This window comes from Glycine max, chromosome 19, assembly GCF_000004515.6.
Source record: "Glycine max cultivar Williams 82 chromosome 19, Glycine_max_v4.0, whole genome shotgun sequence".
NCBI lineage: Eukaryota > Viridiplantae > Streptophyta > Magnoliopsida > Fabales > Fabaceae > Glycine > Glycine max.
The window spans coordinates 8861060-8886993 of record NC_038255.2 but is presented as its reverse complement, the minus strand read 5'-3'; the positions used below and the strand labels follow the sequence as shown (position 1 = coordinate 8886993).

At 33.1% G+C, this 25934-nt stretch overlaps 1 non-coding gene across 1 annotated transcript; it reads left to right on the top strand.

The window, feature by feature from the left end:
• The first annotated feature begins 24661 nt into the window (after window positions 1-24661).
• MIR156G (microRNA MIR156g) lies at window positions 24662-24779 on the top strand. The gene has a single exon (NR_048759.1). It is a non-coding gene; the product is annotated as a microRNA MIR156g (primary transcript).
• Window positions 24780-25934: the final 1155 nt, after the last annotated feature.

Genomic DNA, 25934 nt, shown 5'->3' with positions numbered 1-25934 from the left:
ATTGACAATAAATGAAGAACAAAGAAACAACAACGTAGGTATCCATTATACATATTTCATGACTCCAAGATCTAGCAAAAGCATTATGTTCAATCACGAGAAGCAGATTCCTCGAAAATTTTAAAATGGCCAAGCATTTTATCTTTTGAACTTTCCTTGGTTCTATTTCAAACATTCAAAACTAAGTTGTGCTTATTCTCACATGATAAGAGGTAGTATTTTACTAGTGTACACACACACACAAAAAAAAAAGCATTTTAAAGTTGGAATATCAAACCAAGAAATAAACTTAACTAATTAAAAATAGTAGCATAAGGTAGGAAGAAGGAATACATACTTACAAACAGTAACAGATTGAAAAGTGGTCCATCCATCCACAACATTCCTACTACCTTTCACTACTATCTTTCCAATATAATCTCCAACAAACATTAGATTCATCTTCTTCCTTATCACTTCCACATTCTCAAAGTATGCCCTCGCCTTTATGTGTATCACAAACCTGTTATCACTCACACTCATTTAATTTTACAACACAATAAATAAATGTTTTTTTGCAATCAAATAGCTGAGGTATAATGCAAGAATGTGTTTCTTATATCAGAATGAAAATAGTACAGCTAAGTCATATATTTTTTTTATCAGTATCTAAGTCATATATAATTATACATAGATATAATGTAAGAATGAGTTTCTTAACGTGATTTTTAAATAAGTCATATGACTTCTGTATTTAATTTTGACTAATGCTTAATGCTTAATATTTATTCTTTTCACTTATACATAAAAAAAATCGTTGTATATAGTGTATACATTTCCAATTGAATGCATGGCATTAATAAAAATCTTTAAAAAAATTGACACTCTACTAACACCTTTCTCCTTTCTCTTAATTTGTATCCCATTGGTACTACGTTTTAACTATGTAATCCATTTATACTAGTGTAAATTATAATCAATCGCATTGGTGTGAAATAAAGTATTTTGTTGCGTAACTAGTCCTGGAGTTGGAAGCCACAGACAGTGTTTCCCTATAGTGGTGGAGTTCCCAATGCTATCTTTGGCAACAATAAGATCGAACTTGGTCTCGTTCACTTTAGCTCGAAGAAGCTTTCGGTCTTTGCAGGATACCCACGAAGGGAACCCCTTTCACATCTTTCCATATTCTGGAAACACTTCATCAGATTCCAAAGAAGTTGTTAATTTCTTCATTCCAGAAACTTTGTGCAGCATGGCCAATGAGTTGCTCACGTGATGCGATATCTGAAGCAACTTCTTCTCGATTATGTCCCTTATGCACCCTTTGTTGTATGCAATGCCATCAAAGGCATGTTTACAAGTTGATCATTGCTCCACTCAGCAGAGTCTATAAGTCATGGTGCTGCATTGACCCTATGGTGCTCTTAATGGAGAGATCGTTGATTGTGGCTTTGAGCTTAATAATGCTTTTGCCACGTCCATGGTGGAGAGATAATCGATGGTGGCTCAAACCGACCGGATCGCCTGGGCTACCTCCCGGTTCAGACCAGCCCAATCCTCGCAGCACACTGTCACCTTCACCTGTTTTGGTTCACCATCTTCACTGACACTGAAACTCATCGTCGCCTAGTCGCACTCTCCTGGAAATGGCCACACCTCCAACCAGATCGAACCTGGCTCGCTGCTTCTCGAGGAAGACAGCAAGTCCACGTGTGTCATGTCATTTGATTCCCTCTCTTCTGTGCTTTCTCCGGATGCTAGCAATGCGTGATCCAGTGTCGAGAATTAGTACTATGAAATTTTAAGGGATTAGACGTCATTGATGACTTTGGTTCTAACAAATGCAATCGAGGAAAAGGAGGCAACTTGTGCCACATTCACTGGCTTTGACTTTTCTATAGTCTTTGTGTGACATTTGACTTTAATATGACCATAGTGGTTGCAATAAGTGCAATGAGAATGACGTTGACCACCACTTTATTCACCACAAATAGAAGAGTGGGAGAGCAAAAAGGGCAGATGAAGGTCCAAAGGCATATCGAGTGGAGAGGCACAACAATTGCTCACGAATCGTGTCAAAGGTAAGAACATTTTAACCTAACAAAATCTAATTACAGACGACATCAAGTTCAGGTGTGAGATCGACAAAAGTAAGAGCCATAAAGAACTAGTTGTGTTGCTTGTAAAACATCTCAACAATTAAATGTTCAAGCTTACCAAGGTAGGTTTCTGTGTCCATGTTCTCCAACTTTGTATGTATCAAGGTGGTTATGATGTTGTAGAGACAAAGGATAGTATTGCAATAGATCTTTTTGGCTTTATTCCATACCTCACAACAAGTAGGATAAGCTTGAACTTGCGGCTAAAGGTTGGGAGCAAGAGAAAATTAGAAAACACAACACAAGGAAGCATCAACTTGCTACTAACAAGCGTAAATCATGGTGGGAACATCCTTTTCTTGGGTGTTCAACTGATCAACATGATCTTGGCCTTGGAACCATAACTTGATAGTTGCATCCCAAGTGCTACATTTGACTGTCCCGATTAGTATTTGACATGGAATCAACAGTGCAGTACAAAAGTGACAATAACACTAGGTCTGGAAGAGAATCCATTGAAAGCCATGACAAAACATGCTAAGTAGATCCTAAACCATGTGGGTTGCTGAAGGAAAAGAAGCATGGTAGTGGGCTAGTCAGAGAGTGGGTGGCGTTAGAAAACTGCCCAGGTGGATCTTGCATGCTGGTAAGGGGTGGCATGTGAGAGCATACACGACGACAAATGGAGGCATGGCTTTGGTGTAGTCACTACTGCAAAAACGCGATTCTAAGACGGTGGAAAGCAGGATACAACGACAGTGGACGACCTTCGTTGTATCCAACGTCGTGGAAAATAAAATCGTTCAACGACGGGTCAAAATTCTAGGTTGTCGAAAGGGATCCACTTTCAAAGACGTTGCTTACGTAAGCACCGTCTTTGTTTGTGAACTTTCAAAGACGTTGCTTACGTAAGCAACGTCTTTGTTTGTGAACTTTCAAAGACGTTGCTTAAATTAAATAATTATTTTCCAGAAAAAATAAGAGAACGATGTACCTCGACTTTGACAGGATGGATGATTTTATCTCTTACAACATACTGAAAGAAAAGCTGAAAAAACAAAAAAAACACAACAAGAAACAAATATTTAAAAATTCTCAAATTCGTATTTATAGATTTTAAACTGAAATTTAAAATCACAAAAAAATTTGAAACTTATGAGACAAGATAACAACAATTCATATTAAGAATACGCTAAATAGATAGGAACTAAATTAAGAATATACTATATGTAAAAGGATCAAATTAAGAATGTACTATATGTATAGGGATCAAGGTAGACTTTGGATCTTTGTTACTTGCTTCAATTACTTTGATAAAGTCTAGCTAACGTTGATTCTTCAGCAATTAAAGATACATACAAGTATAGTGATATACATGTTCAAAAGCAACTTAGTAAATTATTAAGACATCCAATGATTACAATAAACTTTATGCCAAGGTAATTTCCAAATACCCTTTGCTCATGTCCACAACCATATAATCAGAGTGGCTAAGACGTCTATAAGAAGGTATGAATTTACCGGACAAGAAGTTAAGTCAATGGCCAGCTTTACCAACTTAGGGTCACATGCTATATCCACGAGAGTTGCTCCACCCTGTTAGCCCAAAGGATTAGAAAACATACTCATTGACATTAGTATGTTAGTTTATATTGAAATGTGAAATATTTTACAGGGGAAATCAAGAACTTACTATCTACAACTGATTTCTTATTAAAAATTTATGCAGGCAATGACTCTCGCATACCAAAAGCAAAATAGACAAAAGAGTAAGGGGGTTTCTTAGGTCTGGGGTTCAAAACAATATAATTTTTTATCTTGTAGTTTACAGGTAACAATTTTATTTTTTTTCATGTTTATATAACTTATTGATTAGTGGGCAATTAAAAATATTTAGTGGACCAATAATGCATATTCCAAAATAAATTTTAAGGTAGAGAGGGCACTTATCCCAAGTCCTAGCACACATCTGCCACCAGAAAGAAAGTATAACAAAATCTAGTTAACTATTTGATGTATATTGTTAGAAATCTAGTAATCATGTGTTGGCTCTTGATCAGCTGTATAATTTGTAAAGCTTATCCATTACATTTAGATTAAAATTATAAATAAGAGTTAATAATCGCCTGCTCAATGAGATATTTCTGACACAAGATTAGCAAGCTGGAAGATATTGCATAGATGTATGCAAATTTTATACTCAAATACTCAGAAAATTGTTATTTATTTAAACAATTTGGAAAGCTACTCTGGTAATTGTGCAGGTGTTGTATTTTTAAAGCTGTTACAGAACCTATACCAACAATGTCAACTGAAAGACCAAGGCAAGGCCAAAGTCTAGGCAACCTAATAGAAGGTACCTCAATACATATGTGCCAAATGTCCCCAGTTTTGTTCAAATCAGGATCCAAAACCATTTCTATCATGCCACCATCCAATGTGTCAATACATCCCCTAAGTGTGGAAAACAAAAAGGAAACCGATATTTTTATGGTTATATCGAGTTAAAAAAACTAGAGTCAGAGCATAATGTTTAATGGCTAGATAATTCAAGCAATATTGCAGTCAAGAAAATATATCTTATCAAGACAAAGTGCATTATGTTGCAAAATCACTTTGCACCTCATCCAAAAAAACCAACATATAGTCAAGCCACAAAAGAGAACTCCAAATAATTGAAGCTATATTGGATGCAAAAGATAAATTGGTCTTAAAAATGGGCATAAGGTATGAAGTATGGAAGGATTAACTACAAATTATGGAACATTGGAAAGATGTAGCAGTCTGCATCCTCTTCAAAATTTCATCAGGACCTTAAATGACACAAAAAATCCTGCAAAATTGACTTACACAAGATGGGGTGGGGTGGGGTGAGGGGGCTAAAGCTTTAATTTGACTGAGAACAAGAAAGATTGAACTGTAGGCCATTTTTTCAATCAGATTAACTAAAATCATAAGTTAATAAGTATGGGCCAATGAATGGTTATTATAAATATATAACCTTAATACCCATAAACCAAAGCTACAATAAAATTTGATAATGTACTTACACAGTTACACTTCCCTAGCATGAATAATATTCTAAGTTTTTTAGAATTTATTTAAGTTTCTCTAGTGCCATGAGGCCATGCCAAAAGAAATCCAATTAATATAACAATGTTAGAAACTAAATACTCATGACAGGAATGCTTACATGTGGCTAAAATAAAAATTAAACAAAATACAAATATATATCTTTTTAATTAATGGAGATCAATATAGAACAAACATATAGCAGTGGTGATCATAGCAATCAGAGACCTATTATAACAAAGAATACACAGAAACAACACATATTAGTCTATAACAATAACAATAACCAAGCCTTATGTCATTAGGTGAGATCAGCATATTTTTTTTTATATCGGTAAATGTTAATTTGTTAGAATGTTAGTTTTGTTAGCAAAGGGGATCAATCCAGTGACCTTTCCCCTCTTCCCTTCTTCCTTAATCATCCAACACACCTCTTGAGGTCAGCATATCAGTTATAAGCATTTAACATAAATGATGTAACAACACATAATGCGCTAATACCTTGTTCTATGTGGATTATATGCATATGCGTCGGATGATGGAGCATTTGGTGCTGGGGACACTGAGGGAGGAGGGGTTGGTGGCTGATACTTGCTTGAGAACATTCAATAGTGAAAGTTTGTAAAGGAGAAAAATGGGACAACCAAGTAGAAGAAACTTGGAGGTTTTAACATGACTAACCACATAGAAGGAGATTCTATGGAGGTGGCTTCTCCTTGGCAGGGTTGGGATCAGCATCATAAACCCTCACATACAGCTCTTCACCTAAATACCAGCTTTGCAAGTTCTGTGATCTTAGGTTCCACATTCCAGGGTTGTCAGGGTACACATACACTGAACTCCACCCACCAGGGTACACTTGCACAGTGGAGCGAGCAATAGGATCATAAAGGTTATAACTTGATCGGGATTCAGGATTCCAATCTCCTTCCCCCATTCTAAACAGAAACATTTGTTATTTATCAACTAGAAAATTTCATATACAACAAAATATGCTGATGTGGAGCTACCAATGAACTCTAGTTCATAATAACATGTCAATGTACACACACACACTGTAACATCCTAGAAACTTCTACCCGGAGTTTTCGGAAACGATGTATTTTGAATGATTATATATATATAAGTATTATTCAGTGTATATGCATATATATGTTCTTGGTAGAAATAGGAGTAGTGGGGGCAAGATACGCGGGTTAGACTAATTAAGGAAGAGAAATCCATAACTGGGAGGTTATGGGTTAATTCTTAAGTAATTAGTCTAAAAATCATCGTTTTGCGTGCGACTTAAAATTTAACGAAACCAACCTCTGAACCACGCTCGGGGTTTTATTCTAAGTGTTTTGATATATATATTGCTTGCTTTTGAAAACTGGCCCCGACGGACGCAGAGAAACGCGAGGAACTGGAACCAGAGAAATGGCACGCAAATCGAGGCAGGATTTTAGCGTTTCAAAGGTCAGATTTTCTCACTTTTGTGACTGAGTATAGGTCACAATCAAAAGAGAAAGTGGGCCCTTTTTGCTCCAATCAAATGGAGACATGTGGCATAGCTTGAATAAAATAATAAGAAAAGAGGAAAAAGCCTTTAAAAACCAAAAAGCAACTCTCTCTCTCTTCACTCAGCAGAAAAATTGTAGAAGCCTTCTCTCTCCCTCTCCCTCACGTTGCCTTTCTTTCTCCCTCATTCTCCATTGAAGCTCCAAACAAAGCTTCAACCTTTGGTGCCCATTTCTGCTCCAAATCGCGAGAGAGCATTTTTGGAGTCGTGAAGTGCGTGGCTACGAGTGGGACTTCGAAATTTCAGGTTTGGGTGGACTTCTTTCTCTCTTAAATTTCGTGGGAATGGGGTTTTGGGAGATATGATGGGTAGTCTTGCTAGGTTTCTGCTGTGTGATGATTATTTGTGAAGACTCTTGTTGAAAGCTTGTTGAAATTGCCATGTTTGGATGAGTTAAACATACCCATTCTGTTTTAGGGTTTTTGTGATGATATTTGTGATGTTTATATGCTGAAATTGCTCATGGAAAACTGTTAGAGATGAAAGGTAGAGTTAACCTAGGGTTGGAAAGTGAGAATGTGGTGTTATGAGTGGAAAAAGAGTGAGGCTTTGAGAGTTGGAAGGCTAAGTCTGAATTCTGTGGTAAATGGAGGTTAAAGTGAGTTAATACTAGCTTGAAATGTCATTTAGGACTTGGGAGAAAGCTTGGACTGTGCTAGAGAGAAGAACAAATGAACAAAGTGAACAAAGAGCCATTTCTAGGGCAAATTGGGTGTTGAGGAGTCAAATTTTGATTCGGTGGAATTTTAGGTGTAAATTCAGTTTGAGCAAGTTTAGATTGATGATATGGACTTGTGTGAGGTGAGAGTTTGCTTTAAATTTACCTCATTCTAAATTTCACTTTTCAAACCTAGAAAACCCATTGAATGGAGGGGTGTTGGACACCTAGATTCTGTGTTGTTGTGTTGTAAAGCTTGATTTTGGGTTAGACATGATTGATACATGATTTGAGACTTGTAGGAATTGATTTGGGCAAGATTGGATGAGAGGAAGTGTGATTTTCGAAATATGCTCTTTGTGCAGATTTTGCTGTAAATTTGTGCAACAGAATTTTGCACAAGTGCAGAAAAATCCATGTATTTGCTGGTTGTGGAAAGAGTAATGTAGAATGAGTTCTGGATGTTTTCTAGTAGATCCCAACGGTCAAAATGTAGGCTTAAGTACTAGAGACTTCCAGTAAAATTTTCGAGCCGATCCAACGGTTAACGAATTGGAACGAAGGAATTGTTACTGGGGTCTTTAAGTGAGAAAAGCTGTGTTTTGGTTGGTGTTTTGGCATTGTTTTCTGCCTATGCTCTGTTTTGCTTGGCTGTGATAGCTTGTGCGGTTTGAACGTTGTTTTGCTTGGATGTTGTGGAAGCTTGGGAGGATTGATGGGGACCCAGTGTTGAGAGAAACGAGGATATGGGCTACGTGGGAGTACGTGAGCTCAGTTGGAGGTGGGCAACAGGGGATGGTGGGTTTATGCGCGCATTGTGGATGTGGAAAACTTGTTGTGCACCATCGCCCGACCGCCACCTAGTACCACATGTGATGGGTACCCCATAATCCTACCAGCTTGAGATGAGGAAGTGTTGAAGGGTGAAACTTCCTGCTTTTATTGTTGACCACAGAGTGGTACCTGGAGATATGTCGCGGGGGTCAGGAGACCTTGGGGACGTCAGGTGGGGTGCTATTGCCCAAAACCAAGCTTGACCAATCCCGACCCAACCCGGGCATAGTCGGTCAGTGAGAACCTGTGATGTACCTAAACAGGCGAGCTCCTGGCAGTCAACAGATAAAAGGAACTAAGACCACAAAGCAAGGAGGCTTGTGGTGGCTGGCCAGCTGTGAATTTTGTGTGATATATGGATTATGGCCTCTGGTAATCGATTACCAAGGGTGGGTAATCGATTACAAGGCTTAAAAATGAAGACAGGAGACTAAGATGGTCTCTGGTAATCGATTACCAAGGGGTGTAATCGATTACCAGGCTTAAAAACGAAGTCAGGAAACTAAGGGAGCCTCTGGTAATCGATTACCAGCCTGTGTAATCGATTACACAGAGGGATGGGTCACTGGTAATCGATTACCAGGTATGTGTAATCGATTACACAGTGCATTTTTGCATATTTCATGTCCTGAGGCTGTGTAATTCAAGTTTAGCCTCTGGTAATCGATTACCAAGGCTGTGTAATCGATTACCAGAGATAAAAAGCCTTAAGATACTCCTTTTAATTGCATGTAGTGGTTATGAGACGCATTGTGTGCAGCGCAGTTAGATTCTTGTGAAAGAGTCTACCCCTTTCTCTTCTTTCTTGTAGATCGTGATGGCGGCACAGCTAATCCGTGATCGAGTAGAGATGGAGTGCCTAGAGGGAGCTTGGGAGACCCTCGAAGGCAACACGAGGTGCCGATTTCGGGGCACCATTCGATTCACGGCCACTTCTTTGGTGCATCCAGATGAACCTGCACGGACGCTTCAGCGCACGGTGGAGTGGATACTACCCACGCCTACACCCTATCGTCTAGTGGAGCCCGTCCAAGTGATCGAGGTAACGTCATCCGAGGAAGACCCTGAGGAGGATCCCGAGGATCTACCTCCTGAGCTTGTTGTGGATGCTCTTGACTTTCTAGAGGGCGATGAGGACCCACTTCTTGAGGTGGATTCTCCCGAGGAAGTCATGTCGGCATCTGAGGCAGACTCTACGGAGGATAGTGGCCCGGGGGAGATGGCGATCAGCGGAGGCTCTTCATCATAGTGGACAGCTCTTCGGATTAGTTTTGTATACTTTTTTAGGGTGGGTGTATCTAGGACTGACTGTTAGGTTTACTCTTTTGTTTTTGTATGGGTAGACCTGATGTATAGGAATTTGATTATTGTATACTTGTGGCTGAAGCCACCACTATGGACACCTTTGCTCTGGATGACACTATATATTTTGTAAAACTCCCATATTTTGGACAGCTTTAAATGATGAATGCATTTATGATCGATCTTGTTATTTGAAGAGAAAGCATTAGCAACTTTATTTGTAAAAGAGTTTATCGACCGTATTTTATTCTTTTATTTTCACGTGACGACCTAAAGTAATGGCTGGTACATTCTTCCTTTTGAAAAAGCAAAATAGTTTAGAGATTATGAGCGGTGAGAAAGAAATGACTCCGAATAGAGTTGTGAACTGGTCATTCAGGACTCTATAGTGAGGATTTTCCTTCTAAACCTTGTTTTGGTGAAAAGAGAAAGAATTGAAAAAGAAAAAGAAGAAAAAAAAAATTTACCATGGTTTTTGTTAATTAAATCATTACTATTAAACCAGTCATTATTTTGGGGACGCCACACACACACACACATATATATATATATATATATATATAGAGAGAGAGAGAGAGAGAGAGAGACAATTTTATATCATAATTTTGACGTGCCCTTCCAAATTATCTAATGTCATCGGGTATGGTCTTCATTCTACATGAACCTGACTTTATAGTAACACTTCTCAAATTAAGAAGATTACATGATCACTTACCCAACAACAAAGAAGCTATATCCATCCAAATGCCAAGTATCAATGATGTCTAAATTGTTTTCTAGCACTATCTCAGTCCAACCTTTATGCAAGGCACTAGCTACGAAAACTCCACGCACGGCGTTAGCATTTGAAGTGTTCTTAGAAAAAGCATCAAGTTCATATACACCAGTTCTATTGGAAAAGAAATCAGCTAGTTTCAGTGGTGTATCTGGGATCAAGTAAGACACATTGTTGACAGAGTAGCAAGATAACCCATAAATAGTTGTTGTTGATGCATTTAGAATGAAAGTTTCAATTATTGTCACATTTGTTACATGGAACATTCCCTGGGGATTAGGCCTTGCAGCTCCAGTGGTGAGGTTCCACCTTCAATTCAAATAAACCCACAATGTGGATGTCTTGCATATGTTCTAAATGTGAACTCAAAGTTAGATTTAATTTTCATAACTGCTCAAAACTGTTTAGAGGCATTATTAATATTGCTCACTTTATAGTATGTTGACATTAAGCAAGCAAAGAAAGAAAATTGGAAAAACTCTTCTTTGGCATACAGAGCACCATTTTGTGAAATGCAATTACCTAATGGATTTTTCTTGGTTGATGGAGAATTGCATATCAAATGGATCTGGACCACTTGGAAGAGACCCAATAGCCGGTGTGGTAGAGTTGTCATAATGAAGCACAACAACACCAACAAGAGTGTTATTATTTGTGGCATTACTCAGTTTAGGAGAGGCTACTATGTAGTAATCAGCAATATTTTGGTTTGTTGTGACAAGAACTAAGTAGGATTGGCCTACATGAACATCAAGAGACTCCAGCTCTATTTGATTGAATAAAAACCTGTGACTAGTTGACAGACTTAACCACAATACACAATCTGCATCCAATTCACTTGCGGATACAAGTTACAATGCCTGAATATGGTACTTGGGATAACTGTTAAAAAGCAGAAGCAATTAAGCTTCATTCCCCTTTAATGTTATCTGCTTGAACCATGCTTCAGCAGGCTTTTTTCGCAGCAACTTGATATTTTGAGTTAAACTTTGATATATACATAAAAAATAGCAGAAATGAATAGAGCTAACTCCTTGAAATTGTATCAACTTATGGCATGAGTCTATGCTAGCTAGATCCACTAATGAAGCCAATACCTTTCTGAATCATTAAAGGTTTGATATATACCACTAGGTTAGCAGTGCAATAAAAAACAGTACAAATACATTTGTGTAATATATCCATATATTCTCGAATCTCAATAGCCTAAGGTTGAGTCTTAACTCTTGACACTAACAACTCTTAACACCCCCTCAAGCTTAAGCATAGATTTTAATGATACCGATCTTGTTTACATCATAGCATACCCAACTCAAAGCCTTTGTGAATAAATTTGTAAGTTGGTCAATGCTTAACACCAAAGAACAAAAGGCAGAGAACACTAGGGAGCATAAACACGAAAACATTATCTTAATGGGTTCCTAAACGCATAATCAATGTATTAAGTTGTTACACAATTTTCCCATATCAAATGATGCGTTAGAAGCCAGTTTCTCATTAAAATGATGATAATGAAATAGCGATGACAAAGAATAGATGGTCAAATATTCCTAAAATTATAGAATTTGGTTTTATCACAATTAACTAGTATAATAGGATTCTATTTTATATACATTTTCTGTTATTTTACCATGTTTACAAACATGTGTTTTTCAATGATTTCAAATAAGTACTTCGACAACAAATATCATAAGTGTGAATTATTATTCATAAGAAACAACAAATATGAGCATGTTAAAGGTGCCTCAAAATACTGTACTCACATGTGGCTTCATATATGTGCGTATTAGGTACATAAAACTATATGTCATTCTAAAAAATTCTTTACAGCCTTCGAAGTTCCCTGCATAAATTAAAAGGAAAAAAGGTTAGCATAACTGTATAAAAACATAAAATTCAATTAAGTAAAATGCATTAGAAAAAGACATTTATAAAATATAACAACAAAATACCTAAAACCAAATTGCATGCAAAATCTGAAACCTAAGTATGGATACAACCTATAGTTTGTCTAAAGCTTAGGCAGCAAAAATTGAAATATGAAAAGTATTGGGAGTTGGATCTTGTTGGTCAGAAAATATAAAATTTAAAAATGTTAAAGAATATGCTTCTCTTCCCTTATCTAATGAAACACTGCCAAAAATGTCTTTGAACTTTTATAAGCTCTCCAAGCATCAAAAGCTTAAGAAGTGAGGGGGAAAATCAATTAATAGGTGGCGAAATACAAATGAAGATAGCAGCTTATTAATATAAAAGGTTACACCAAAATGAACTGCAATTGTCCAGTTTGGAAAGGTACAAAGTATAGGAGGAAACACCAGTTGCCATTGAACAAATCAAGGAATTGTTGTTGCTTGTAGAATTTTGTTTTTTTTTAACTCAAAAATCAACACTGTAACTTTTGTTAACTGTTAGAGTGTGATTCATTTAACTTGTTTTGAAGAGATAAAAGAGAATACCTATTTTCCAAAAAAAATCATTTGCCAAGCATGCACATAAGACAATTCCAAGACCTCCACTTAATAGCTTCAGCTCTTACTATTTGCATTTAATATAAGGATGTTGACCATATTTAATATAAGGCAAGTGGTTTGGCTAGTGGAAGTCTTAACCAATATCTTGAAAGAATATGTTCGTTGGAAAAGGAGTTTAGGAAACAAGCATCTTGGCCCCTTCTGTGTGCACAAGAGAGAACTTTACTTCCCATTGTAATGTTGCTTTATCTTTCTCTATTTTATTTTCCTAACTTTAATTTGAGTTTCATTAAAATATTGATTGAAAAATATATAATAGCCATAGTATGTATTCATAATAATGATAGTGTGTTGAATGTAACTAAAGTAATTCACTAATTACATTCGTAGTCTATTCACAAGAAACACAGTTGATGGTAGGTCTTGGGAAGGAGTTCAATGGTGGAGTTGGTATGCTTTGTGCACACAGTTTGAATGAATGAGACACACCTATTTTGTGAAATAACATATGTTGCATTTACAAGATAAAGTACAATATTTATATACAAGTACAAGAGAATCAATCTCATAAGTTTAGGGATTAGACTCAATCCATTTATGGAAATAATCAAAAAACAATTCAACTTAAATATATGGGCAGTATTTTCATATATCTCTAATCATATTTGTCCCAAGTTGTCACGTGTTATTCTAGGTCCCTGCAAGGATTTAGTGTATTGGAGTATATGATAAAACAGTTTAGTTAGAGCGGTTAGGCATTCATTATGTACATGAATTGTCTCATATTATCTTAGATAGTTAAAATGGCAGCAACCTGGTCTTCTTTCTAGGGAATAGTAGCACAGACTACTCACCAACAGCTTGTGATATCAGTCATAGGATCCAAGCTTTAAAATAGAAAATTTAAGATTACAATAGCAAACCTATATACTGTCTTTGCTCAACAATCATAGAAACAATTTCAATTAGACGTGCTTTGTTTTAAGGATTACTTAAAGCTAATTATACTCATGCAATTATTTGACCAACCAGTTTTAGAAATATTTAGAGACCCCATTTTGGGCCAAACTCTGATGACCTCCTAAAAACTAAAAAGGTGATGCTAGTCATATTGTTTGACATGAGTGATTCCAATTTGGAATTTTCTATTCCGCTCATGAACATCATAATTATTGTTGGACAGCTCCAATTCTCAAAAACCCAGATAAAATTGTTTTAATTTCTAATTAACTCCATAGTCTTGAGCACTTGCAACACACCGCAAGAATGCAGCCCTTGCAGTGAGGTTTTTAATATATTAATGATAGTTTTATCTAAATTTTAATCAAGTGTGTTAGTATATGTCAATAAATATTATATATAATAATTATTAATGTTAATATATATTAAAATATTTTTATCTTCACACATCTCTTATATTACTTAAATTTATAAAAATATATTTTATATTCACACATGTTTTCATCTGATATTTTCCTTTTAAGAAAATTAAAATTTGATAATTCATATATAGCCATGTTTTATATTCTTTCACTTATATTCTGTCATGATCACTATAAATGGCTATCCTCTTCTTCTGATTCTCTGTGCACTACTTTCTTTACTAGGACAACTCATGACCCATCCTTAGATGGGATATGTAGAAGGCAATGAATATTATACAACTTGAATCCCCAACCCATGAATATTCACCTAGAACCATTGTCCTTCCAATCAACCTACATATTTTCTTTCTTAATTATTATTCACATTCCCCCTTCCATAAAGCAATTAAATGTTTTGAAATTTAAGTTATTCCCTATTCTAAACTCTAAATATTATGCATATGCACATACAATATCACTTTCTTCTTTAATTTTCATGTTCTGATTTATTTGTATACATATGAAGTTATTTCAGATCTATCAATACATTAAAGTTATACAAATCTACTATTGAACCCCCAAAGTAAGTGTGTGAGTGTGTCCTTGTTGATGAAGGGGTCACAAAGATCCCAAACATTGTTTCATCGTCCCTGATGCAAAGAAAAGTTCACGCCAAAGATTGTTGGCAGAATACTGAAAGCAGGTGAGAAATAGGGTTTATTTTAGGTTTCGTTCAGACGTACTCACGAAGGAGAAGGACGCGCGGGACAACTTTTATAATAGATACACCGTGAATTTTTTTATAATTACAAAAATGCCCCTGTCTTGCCAAACGAAAACGTCCTTAAATATGTAAAATATTTACCAAAATGCCACCGCTCCTAATACAAAGACGATCATGTTGCGACCGACTTTGAAAGTACGTCGTAGAAAACATTTATTTTAGCAGTGAGTCATCATTGGTCAAATGTGACTCTAGTTGTAAGGATTTGCTAGCATAAGGAATAGTTGATGGCAGTCAAATGTTAATTGCAACAATGTCGAAAAAAAGGAAGTGCTAAAAGAAACTTAAACTTAAACCATTGATACCATGAAGAAATTGTATAATGTTTGTGTTCATTAGTCCACACAAAATATTCCTTTATTTATAATCAATGAGATTTACAAATAAGAAAACAAATAATGAGTAATAATGGGTATAATCCTATACTAATTTGTTGTACATATTTCCCTAATTACATAGAATCAAATAATATATTTGATAAGAGCCACAACTTTAATGAGTACCATGTAATTATAGGTGAAGAAAATTACCTTTATTTTTTTGCATCGATGAAAATGACATGATTTTATACATGCAGTTATTCTAGGAGAGGCCCTAGCCATGTTGATCACAAAATAAATACAAAGATGATATAAGGAGAAAACCCGGGAGAATAAGATCAAATTAGATTCAAATAATCTTATCTCAATCTTATTTACCAAAATTTTCTAGAATCCTTATTTGAATTTTGAAATAAAAATACATAAAATTGTGTTGTCGCGTGAAATTCAACTGATTAGATCAACTAGAAGCTGCAACATAATTCCAAAATAAAGATTAAGTGATTTGCATTGAAGAGGGAAACTTGTTCTCCAACAATGGATTTCCAAGTCGCTCCAAAAAGTGCTTGGTGTAGGTGAAGTGGCAAAAAAAAGCTAAATTTAAAGTGATAAAAGGAAATTAAGCAAACGATAAAGATGATAAGGTTGTAAATTGAAAAAATAACTAAAAGATAATATAAATTGATTTGGATTTGAGTTGAAGGTCCTTTCATCTATTACATTTTGAGTATATATAGAAAAAAATCATCTTTCTTAGTTACATTGCAACTACTAAATCCATGATGTTAGGGTTAAGCATTATCTACTTGTTCCTTAATTCTAGGTCTCCCTTTCTATTGCCATGTCTTCAACTACTTTGACTCGGTCAAACAACTTCAGTAGCCCGTAGCTTGATTAAATTTAATTAATTAATTCAGAAAGGTCTCCAAAATCATTAATGGGCTTTGAATTTACTTAGACCCAATAAATTTTCTCAATTGGCAAACCCAAAATTGATTACCTTAACTAGTTGCCTAAATTTTAATTTTATTTACCAACAAATTGTCAATGTCATCTAATTTGTACTTGAAATTTAAAATAAAAGCACATACAACTATCAACACTTGTTTTCAAGTTGGTGCATAGATGTCTCACATGCCCAACTTATAAAGAATTCAAAATTAGGCCTAAACAATCTTTCTTAAGAATGTTTGCCATGTGGAGTAGGATCAAATGGTATGTAGGTTTGTCATCACAGGACAATTGAAGCTGGACCATCATGAGTTTATGTTAAACTCAATTTTATGCATAAATTTTTATTTTTTTTATATTTTTCGGAAGGGGCTAGGGGTGGCCAAGGACAGATAGAGAGTGGGGTGGCTAGGGGTTTGACCCCCCTTGCCACTTTTCATATACATAGATATGTATATTTTAAGTTAATTAATGAAGGGGTGAATAGGTTTCAAATCAATTTTAGACCCAATTGAAAACTTTTGCAATTTGCTTCATTTAATCCAGTTAATTGAAACAAGAGATTTAGGTGTGTTGCAAATACCTTTAAATTTCTTAAACACAATTAAACTTTTACACAATGATACAAAGCAAATATCAACCCACAAATGATAAGAAACTTAAACAATATGCGATAAAAGAGTTAAAGGGTACGAGAAAAAATGCAAACACAATTTATAGTGGTTTGGTTTCGAAGAAATATACATCCAATTGATCCACAATAACCTTACTTGGATCTTTCCACTATAATATTGGAGTTACAACCAAACTCACATGCAAATACAAAAATGCACTAACCCTTGAAAACCAATCAAGAATTACAAACCTACATGTAGAAGACCCACTACATGAACATAATTGAGTAACCCACTATATGAAAATGAAAAGATTCACAGATTAAGGAAAATATTCTCCTGATAAGTGAAAGTTGTGAAGATTTGAAAACACTTCCTATGTAGTATCAATTTTTCTTCATGATCCTATGCAAAGACCCGTTGATTCCAAATGTAAAAAGGAGTTTCTATCAAAAGGTGATGGCACTCAAAGTTCCTAAAGTTCTGTCAATGAAAAGTATACTGCAAAAATAAGAGAATAGATGTCACACTCGAGGTCCTTTGAAAAACTCATTTTTTTAGCCTCGGAACAAAAATAGTTAATTAAGCCATAGAGATAGTTGACTATATTGTTCTTTGCATCACCTAAGTTTCCTGAAGAATGGATAGTCGATTATATTCTCATGTAGTCTACTTGAAAAAACTCTTCAGACCCAAATAGTCGATTAGACATTAAGGATAGTCGACTAAATGGAAACCTATCTCAATTCTAAGATACAGGGGCCACGATTTAGTTTACTATATTAGCGTATAATCAATTATCTTGATGCAAAATTGCAGCTTAGAGATTTTAAAAACTAATTTATGAAAAAATCAATTTTCAAAAGCTAACTATCATGGATCAATGCAATGTCAATCAATTTGAGCATGTTGAATTACCTATCCTAGTCTCGGATGCATGTGTTAACATAGAGAAGAAAGGAGGCTAAGGTTCTATAACATTAGCAATTGTAAAGTGTATACAATACAAGGCACAAAATAGTAATATATATATATATATATATATATATATATATATATATATATATATATCACAAAGCATCGAGAGTTTATCAATCAGAAAATGGAAACATTTAATAGAATGAGATTTGGTGAACAAGTCAATAATTTGCATAGCTGAAGAAACCAAAGGAAAATTAATGGTGCCATGTTGAAGAAGATGAGGGAAAAAGAAAACCCTAAAATTGAGTGTGTTGAAGATATTTAAGAATATGAAGAATAGTTGCCAATGCACTTTAGTAGGAGAAACAACAAACTAGCTAATAACGTAGGTAATATCAAGTCTTGTAATAGTGAGATACACCAAATTGCCAACCATAGTACGATACAAAGTGGAATCAGGTAAAGGGACACCATCAGAGGAGACATATTTTACATTGAGCTCAAGAAGAGTGTTTGTTGTTCAAGTATCAGAAACACATACTTGTTCAAGAATGTTGGCAATATACTTAGACTAAGAGAAAAGGTCTCTTGGAGAATAGGCAACTTCAATCCCCAAGAAATAATGAAGAAGATCTAAATCCTTTATCTCATATTATCTTGTTATCTGTAATTTTAACTCTGCAATCTCATCCTCATCATCCCCTGTGATAAGCATGTCATCAACATATAAGGAGAGTATAATATGACCTTGAGGAGTGGTCTTTAGAAACAAGGCAGAATCATAATCACTAGAATGAAAACCACGAGATGCAATGATAATGGAGAACTTCTCAAGCCAAGCACGTGGAGCTTGTTTGAGACCATAGAGAGGCTTATTTAACTTACACCTCCCTAGATTATGAGAAATACCTAGAGGAGGTATTATGTAGACCTTTTCTTGGAGATCACCATTTAAGAATGAATTTTTAATATCCATTTGAAATATATCCCACTGACAAACAGAGGCAACTACAATAAGCGTTCAAATGGTAGTCATCTTAGCAACTAGGGAAAAAGTTTATGCGTAATCCATACCATATTGTATAGAAAACCCTTTATCAACAAGACGATCTTTGTAATCTCAACTAACCCATCAAACTTTGTTTTGATCTTGTAAATCCAACAAGAGCTAATAGCATGTTTTCCTGGAGGAAGAGATACCACATCCCAAGTAGCTGTCTTATGTAAGGCAAAAAGTTACTCTTGCGTAGCCTATTGCCAAAGGGGATCAAGAATAACCTTTTTGTAGGAAGAAGGCTTAGACAAACTGTGAATGATGGTTAGGAAAGAAGCAAAAGAATTAGAATAAATGGAATAAGCAATCTAGTGATTAAGTGGACTTATGAACACATGAAGGATAACAAGGAGGAGGAGGAGGATCAACAACTGCAAGAGGTTCTTGGGAAGTCTTGGGGACATCTTGATCCGTAGAAGTACCAATCAACCTAGCAAGTCTCAACCTCAAAGTTATTTGGATCATGGCTATCCATGGGAAAAGGATCAATGTAGGTGAGATTAGACCTTGTAGGGTTGTGAGAGAAAACGTGAATAAAATGGTATGTGCTCAAGAAAGACAACATGACGGGAAACATAGAGTTTTTGGGTGGTAGTATCATAGTAACGATAACCCTTTTTACCATCTTCATAACCAAGGAAGACTCAACTACGTTCTACCCGTGGACGAAGAACAAAATAAGTAGAACCAAAAACCTTCAAAGAAGAGTAATAAGGAACACAACCATACAACTTTTGGAAGGCAGACAAACCTGAGGTAACAGAGGATGGGATTCTATTAATAGCATGGACAACAACAAGAACAACTTCACCCTAAAACTCACTTGGAACTAAGGTAGACAATAGAAGAGAACAAACGATTTTGACAATATGACGATGTTTTTTTTCTACAACTCTATTATGTTGAGGAGTGTAGGTACAAGAAGTCTAATGAAGAGTGTCATCAAAAACAAGTAATTCACATAATTTATTAGAAGTGTATTCACCACTCAAATCACATCGAAAATACTTAATAACAATATTTTGTTGAGTTTTAACCAAAACACAAAACATATGATAAATATAAAAAAATTCATAATGATGTTTCATAAGATAAATCCAACAATAATGAGTATGATCATCGATAAATGATACATAATATTGAGATCCGCCTATTGTAATAACTGGTGATGGACCCCATACATTAGAATAGTCCGAGTTAAACGGTGTAGAAGAGGTTTAAAAATGGAACCCATAACCTAACAAGACCGTTTATTTTTAATCCCTCGAGACTTACACTTTGAGACTCAAGAACTTTAGTTATGCAAGTGAAATTTCTCCCATAGTATTTTGAATCTAAAAAAAAAAAAAGATAATTTGATTTTAAAATAGGATTTATTTAAATATTTGCAGTAAAATTTGTATTTTTTTAATCCCTCAAATTCTGATGAAGAAGTCATTTTTTAATTAAAAAAAAACATTAATTAACTTTTATGGAGCGGTTCTGATTTTATATTAATTTGTTAATATACTTCATTAGATTTTGCTTATCAGTTATCATTTTTTTGCTATATAGCTAGCTTAAAATTGTTATTAACGACAAAATCTAATGAAGTATATTAACAAATACTTATATTATGTTGTTATTTTAAAATATAGTTAAAATACAAAATTTTAAAAACATATTAAAATTTGGATTAAATATGTTTTAGGTTGCTAGAAAATTAGCAAACTTTTTTATTTTCTTTGTAGTAAAACAAAATTTTTGTTTCTATCCTTGTTATTTTGTTTTACTCATTCTAGTATACTTATTTTTTATTTTAATTCTTATAATAATTTATTCATTTTTTATCAATCTCTTTAAAAAAATATTTGATACAGACTAATAAATAATCTGCATATTTTTGAAACAAAAATGAAAAAAAAATTAAAATAAAATAATAAGAACCAAAAATAAAATTATTTTATTAAAAATTCAACCCAAAAGAATTTTTTTATTAAAGAACCAAAATAAAATTTGTAAATTCTTTCGAACTTATAAAACATGTTTAAACGTTGAAAATATTATGCTCATAAATAATTATTTTATTACTAATTACTACTAATAAAAAAACACCCCCTAATTAATATTCTTTAATGGGACTGAGTCTTATAATACAAATTCATATCTATCTATTCGTCCTTGTTCAATGCAAATTCGAAACGTAGCAAGCAGATATAGTAAATAAACACTGACAGTTTCAGATAAGACAACAAAATGAAGGACAAGCTTTCAAGTACATTGAAAAGAAAAAGGCAATAAGAATACATATGATCTAAACTTTTTTTTACCTCGCTTTCTTCCCTAATGAAGGTGGTGTGGTGGGATCATAAAGAAGCGTTGTAACCAAAAAGCTGTTCCTAGTTTTATCATAGACCTTTTCTTGTTGGGTGGACCAGCAATTAATAGAGAAAACAAAGAACAAAATTCAGCCATATGCATACACGATTTTATTTCATAGAAATAGAAATAGATTTTAAACAAAATAGCAAACAATGATTTTTAATTTTTAGTTCATTTATTATTAAATTTTAATACTTATTCTTAAATAATTTAAGAATTTAAATACAATGGAATGTCAACTTACTCATGTGTTAAATCGGCGATTTTTATGTTGACTAGCTGTCGATCGAGGGCCGAATACAATTTTAATTTCTCCTTGTAAGTTTAAATATCGGAGACCAATGTTACACAATAATAGTAAAATTAATAAAAATGTCCCACATAAAATGCAAGTATGATCGATGACTAAAATAGAGAAAAATATTATGATTATTTGTAATTACAAAGTATTTATCAAATTCAAGAATAAGTTTTATCATACTACTATAGAACAAGTGAGTGTTATACTTTATGATAGTGGACTTTAAAGAAACAAGAGAAAAAGGTTGGAGTGGTAGAAAGGAAAATGTGAAGTTGGATGTGCGTGACTATATACATACAAGAAAATAAGATAGAAAATGATTGTATATGATGAGAGATTTGGGGATCGCTAATTGAGAAAAAAATGACAAAATTAAGTAAGGTGGTTTCAACATATACAAATAATTGATACCATTGAAACCAATAGACTATATAGTGTTTGGTCCGGGGAAGAGGAGGAAAGGGATGCCAATAAAGACTTTGGAAAAATTGGTCAAGAGGGTCCCATGGAAAATAAGTAAATGGCATTGCTAAATCTTTGGTAGTTAACCAAGTTGAATGATGTCTTATGTAATCCATGTAGTCTATCTTAGTAGAATAAGGCTTGGTTGTTGGTAGAAATGTTATATAATGATTTTTTTTATACAATAAATAATAGTCATATTATTAATAAATAAATATACACTATATTTTTTAATGAAAATTAATCATTAACAAAATTCATTTTGTATGAATAGCATGATAACAATAAACAATACACATTACACTAAAACTAAATAAAAAAAATGCTTTTAATATTTAATAATTCTACTTGGAGGTTTTTCCTTATATATATTTCATGTGATTTTTCTTGTGGAATATTTTATGGAAATCTATTTTAGTAATAGCGCTTGACGGTACTTTGAAAAATAGGTATAGGAGAATACTATAAGAAACCCATAAAGAATAAAAAAAAGTATGATAAAAGTGGTTTTCACTCTTGAAGAAGAGAGTGAGAGACAGTACTTTGAAAAATAGGTATAGGAAAATACTACAAGAAACCCATTAAGAATAAAAAAAAAAGTATGACAATTAAAAGGGTTTTCACTCTTGAATAAGAGATCGAGAGAGACACTGATTTACTGTTTTAGTTTTTGGTTATCATGTTAAAAATGTGAACTATCAACGACGTTGTTAACTAATTTCTATAAAAAAAAATATGGTTGATTACTCTTAAGTGAGATTATTTAGTTTTTTATTGATAAGAATGGTAAGTTAATTTTGGTGATTTTTTCTTAATTATATATTTTCTATTTATATAACTGGCCGGAAGCCAGAAGTTTACCTAAGAAATTAGAGTCTGGTTTCATTCTGACCAACAACCATCAATTATTTTTTAATTTGATTACAATTCAAATTTACTTTTTACTCTCAAATATGCAAGTTCTCGAATTGTTGCCACATCAATTTCTTAGACATTTTATAACCACTTTACATTCTTTCTCCCTCACTAAGTGTCTCTTCAACTTTTTATTAACAATTGTTTTTCATATCCGAGAGTCTAAAAAACCATTATTAATTGCTCCTTTTTTTTTACAATCAACTTTATAAACAATCGATAAATTGTTAATTATCTGTATCACAACAAATTTTAACATATATATCATTTTTATAGAAAATACTTGATAAATAATATTTTTAAAAATATCTCATTCTAAAATATTAAACAATTTAAGTTTTATTTGTATGGGAGTAGTTATCATCTAATTTTTATCATTTGAACTTGCAGGTATATTAGTTTGTGCTGAAACTGGGCATTTACATCAAGGAAGAGAAAGCTTCAGAAAGCCGGTGCCTGGTAGTTACTTACTCAATCAGATGTTGACACCACACATTAAGTTTACTCTATTCCTGTAATACGTAGTTAGTTTATTCTTAACACATACTTTTAGAATTTTTTTATAATATATTTATTTTTATCTCTTTGTTATACTTAAAAGAGTTAATTACTATTTTCATCATCTAATTTATTTATTTTAACTTAAATTAGATCCTCTTATTATTAAAAAATTAATTAAATTTTATACTTTTTAAAAGTATTTCAATTAAATCCTTTAATTTTTAGAATTTTTAATTACGTCTCTTATTTTATAAATAAACTCAATTTAGCCCTATTTAAAATTAAATTTAATCTTATTTTTTTAGAAAAATGGAGCATATGGAAGAAGGATAGAACCAAATTGATCATATTTAAAAGAAATAAAGAATCTAATTGAAATTTCTAAAAATAAAAGGACTTAATTGATATTTTTAAAAATTAAAAAATCTAATTAAACCTTTTAATAATAAGGAAACTAAATTAAACTTTAAAAATACTTTAAAAGATCAAATTAGTAATTAAACCTACTTATATCACTCATCTCACTTTTTTTATATCTTTTAGTTAGTAAAGATTTGTAAAATCTAAGAGTATGAATTCCTCTGTGATAAATTAGTTTTTTTTACCTTTAATATATTATTTAGGTTTAATTTAGTTATTTATTTTTTTAATTTGGTTTTTTAATTTTTAAAATCAATTTATTTTTTGGAAAATATACATTTTGTAATGATTTAAATCTACTTAATAATAATTTTAAATTGTCAAAAAATATGATTTCTTATAATTTAGATAAACCAAATAAATTTTAAAAATTAAAAGATCAAAATGAACTCAAAAAATAAAAAAGCAAATTAAAACAAAATAATAAATTAGAGAAAAATAAACTAATTTAATCATTTCTCTAAAGTTATAAATAGTACCCACCATGGAAATTAAACACGAACCACTTGTTGCTCAACAAGTCTTCAATCAATGTTCTCTTTCCTATCTCGATCACCAGGGAATTGTCATTATCTATTGTTCAACTACTTTTTATACACTGACCGATTCTTCTCCAAGTTGTTTCCTACCATAGCCAAAAAAAAAATATCTCTTTTTATGGCTTCTTCCTTCTCCCGTTCCGAAAAAAAAAAAAACACTTGTTTTCAGTCATTGTTTTTCTTCTCAACTCCTCACTTTGAGACCGAAAAAACTTGAAGGGCATCAACAACAACTTCTGCTAATTAGGTATATATTCTATCCCCTTACTTTTTTTCCCTGCCATGTGGGGTTGTTCATATCATCCTAATCCAAATGAATAATATAGGTTAATTAATTATGTATAATTTGTTGCTATCTATATTTATGTGTATATATATGCAGAGAGAATGAATGAAGAGGTGAACAATATCTTGAACAGTTTGTTGACAGAAGATAGAGAGCACAGGTGATCATACCCAAAAAAGCTTTTGTGTGTGAGCAGTTTTGTGCTCTCTATCTTCTGTCAATGTACTTCTCACCAACTAGCTAGTTAGAGTTCCTTAACTCTACATGAGGATTGAATACTCTTTGATTTGATTTTCTTCTTGAACATGCAAATTTCTCTGGTAAGTGCTTATTGTTACTTTAACCTCCATAGTTGTTTGTGTTTTATACTTATTTGTGTGTGTTTTGCAATTGTGACACTGCATTCCAAAACACACACAATCATCTTTCCTTTTAACAGTTTCCTCCTTTAATCTGGGTTTGCATGATTTGTTGTTTAGTTAATAATATATGTTGTATTAACAAAGAAATGGAAAAGGCAAGGCACATTTTCACCTTTGGCAGTTGACTTGACCGAGTCACTTGTGACTTGTGAGATATTAAAATGACTTCTATAGTTTATCTAACACTGTATCAAGGATTGAGGAATAATTGTGTCTCTTAAATATCTGATCTGTAATTTAATCTTCAAATCCATGTATATAGAAAAACATCGGTTAGAAAAAGTTAGTCTCGTAAATTGATCTCAATGTCTTCAAAGATTTCTTTAACATTCAATAGGGAGGTACTCCAAAAAAATTTTATAAAAAAAGTGAATTATAGTTTCAACAAATAGGATTTTCCGGGGTGCCATATATAGCTGTAATCTACATATATATGTTCAAATGTTGAAGAAGTATTTATAAATCTTACTTGGGTCTCATTTTGAGTTTATGGGTTTTATATATTATTGAGAAAAACATTAGCAGATCATAGTTGTTTATTATTGAAAAATAAAAAATATCTTATTAAATGGGGTGGATCTGAGTTCATATATAGTGGGGCTTACTCTTTATTTAATATGATCCGCTTACAGTTTACTTGAAAATAAAAAGTATGTTAAAAATAATTATATTGGATAGTGACATTCTGCCTTACAAATCAACCTGTCTTTATTATACGTCGCTACTGGCTAGCTACGAATGTGTAGATAAATCAAAAAGCTTGAATGTGAAGCGTTGAACCGTTTTATTTTATGTTTAGACGAGCTTTGACGAATTTGATTTTGAATAAAATTATTTTAATTAAAATTAATTTTAAAATGATGTTTTTTTATAAGTAAATTAATGTTAGTTATTAGTATGTTAGGCAAGTGTAAGGATTTCAAATCCATATTTTTTTTTAATCATTTTAATCCTTATTTCTCTCC